Below are 2,970 nucleotides of genomic sequence, written 5' to 3'. Positions count from 1 at the left end.
AATAACAGCTTTAGGTCTCCTATTTTGCCGGTATCTTTTTTTTTTTATGTCCTGTTTAATTCAGTATAATGATGTTTGTCATAGACAAGTTTTGATTCTGGCAGCCACACATGTGCATTGGAGGTGAAATTTGTTATACCCACAGAAGCCTGCATGAATCACTTCTTAAAGGCACAATATGTAACTTTTTTGCTTTAAAAATAGCAAAAATCACTATATCTATGTTATATATATTTTTTAGTTGTGTACTTACATTATCCCGACTGTTTCCAACAACTTTCAAACCAGGAGAAATTTGTAATTTAATTCGAGAAACGTCCCGTGTCTTTATTTCCGTTTTGTCGCCGTCAATGGCGTCATATCCGCGTTGTCCCTGGTTTCCGCTCGTACTGCCATGGCAACCAGAGCTATGAACCAGAGCCCTCTGATAGTAACCAAAGCGACTGACGGTAGTTCGCAATGTCTATTTGCACGCTGTTGTTGTTTCGTTCAAACATTATGGACCATGGCAAGCAGACTTTGGATGCAAAAGGAGAACTAAAACGAGAATCAATATCAGCGCGGTGTTTTCGAGATGCCTAGAACTCCCATAGACAGTATATAAACGAGAGCTCCACGTCCGAGACTTCGACCGCTTCTACATGTACTTTATTAAACAGGTGAGAACATTTACATAAAACTAATCAATGTTATATAGCTCAACATGATGAAATGTTAGAATATGATCTGTATGTTATTCTAATGTTGATCTAGCTTACTGCTAGTCTCATACAGACAAACTAACACATACATTTCAACACATTCAAATGCAGTTTAGTGTGATAGTGTAATGGTAGACCAAGTGAAACAACGCTGCGTTACCTCACAAGTTTAATTTGTCTAATAAACTGACCTGTGACTGTGAGTAGTAATTCTGCACTCGCGTGTAACGTTAGTTCGGTAGAATGAAATGTCCATATTCCTTATATGATAGCTGATAGCTGTCTCTTAGCAATCCCGAACTGCTTCATATCACAGTCATGATAAAAGCATCGATGTATTCAGTCATCCATAAACATTATTAGATCCATAGATTAGATCGGTCGGCTTGACGTTGACGACAAGATCCATAATTCTTAGCAAATGTTGCATCATCAAACTACGCCTTTGTTATTGTAAATAGGTTAGCGACCCCTAGTGGCGAAAAATTCCATACTGTACGTTTAAGTAAAGCAAATGATGATGCTGTCAAGTTATTTATTTGTGCTGGGGAAAAAATAGGGGTATTATTGAATAATAATCCTATAGGGATTATAGCTTAACTGAGCTATAAATCACGTGATTTAACAGAGTCTATTTAAGGTCAAAGGTTATAACCCGTTTTAAGAATAGTGAACTGTCCTGACACCATTTTTTGTCCGTATCCGAATGTTTTCTGACAACTTCATTGTGTTTGATGTCTGCTAAAGGTTAGATGTAGAGTCAGGAGACAGTATAACCTTTAAAAAACCCAAAGATGACAAGATTGTGTCTTCTCTTGATTTTCTAAAAGTACCAGTATGTTAATGCAAATATTTTCATGAGCATATGGCGATGGAACCTGAATACTAAGCTGTAGCTGCATACAGTACATCCTGATAAAGCTATTAGTTTGTTTTCCATACAACTTTTTATTACAAAACTATAAAAGAATCCTAAGCTTATATTTGCCATCATTTTACAAATTAAGAGCAAACCTATGCGGCTGATTCAATTGTGTATGGATTTAGCCTAAGGTGTTCGTTTCTCATCAAGATGCATTATAAAGAATCCCTCAACCATGATGAATATGAATAATAAAGAGCCGCAACCTCGTATTGTAAAAATTGGCTTTGTACTACAACACTGGACATTATATTTGTGAATGCAAATCTAAAATGGGAATCTGTTAGCTTATGCATATTATACCTCACAGCCCATGCATTGCCATACCTTCAGCTTAATGAGGGAATGGATATGTTTGCTCATGATCAGAAGCATGGCCTTCTGATTAGACTTGCTCTAGAGGCATTTCTAAACGTCTTGCTGACATTAAGAGGAGCACTTTCTTAGTCAGATCACATAGTAACTCACCGGCTTCGTGAAATCAAGCACTTTTTTTTATCATCAGCGAAGTCACGAAAGCCCTTTAAATGGCTGAATGTGAGAGAAATTGTAATGACCCTCTGACACATTAAGGGGCGTTGAGAAAGCGAAGATAATTACGATTATTATTTCATAATTTAGCATTTTAGTAAAGATGCTGGAAGCATTTAAGTGAATTTGTGTCGGAGAGATTGCTTTTAGGATTGGCAGGCAAAATTCCTTAGCATTTTATAAAGCCCAAAGTGCCTATTTGCATAATGTCTAATGGGCAGAGATATTTCCGTTTATCCCCTACGAACACAAATTCGCACATGCATTCACAGTCAATTAGAGCATTTTTTTTTTTTTAGCTAGTTTTGGAGGTGAGGATGTTTTCATACACAACCTCTGCATGGCATGATGGTTGCCAGGAAGCAATTTTGGATCTTCAGGGTGTCCGCGCTGACTGACCCCCTACAGGGTCACAGATGTGCTACTTGTCCGACAACGTGTGCTCTGCCAAGATTCCTCCTGCAATGCCATTCCATACTTTCACCTATTAGACATACCAAGCCTAAAAACCCAAGAGCTTTTACTTGACATAAAGAGAGTTGATTCGGATCTCTATTTCGTTCCAGAGTCCAGAAATTCTGCCAGTGACGCTGATGGATACTTGTGCTCTTTTTTGTATGAGTGAGTCGTCAATGATTGGAGCTTTTTACACCCATCTTCAAATTCTGTTTCATCTCATCTCCCTCGACTGGTTTTAGATCAGACCATTATCACGGTGGTGTGAACGATCATTAGATTCACTCAGTGGCGCGGCTGATTGCAGCACCTGCAGACTCCAGTTCAGAGAAAAAGCACATTTTTGGTTTGGAGGCTTTC

The sequence above is a fragment of the Leuciscus leuciscus genome (assembly GCF_965113295.1).
Source record: "Leuciscus leuciscus genome assembly, chromosome: 24".
NCBI classification, from domain to species: domain Eukaryota; kingdom Metazoa; phylum Chordata; class Actinopteri; order Cypriniformes; family Leuciscidae; genus Leuciscus; species Leuciscus leuciscus.
Note: the sequence above shows the minus strand (reverse complement) of the source record.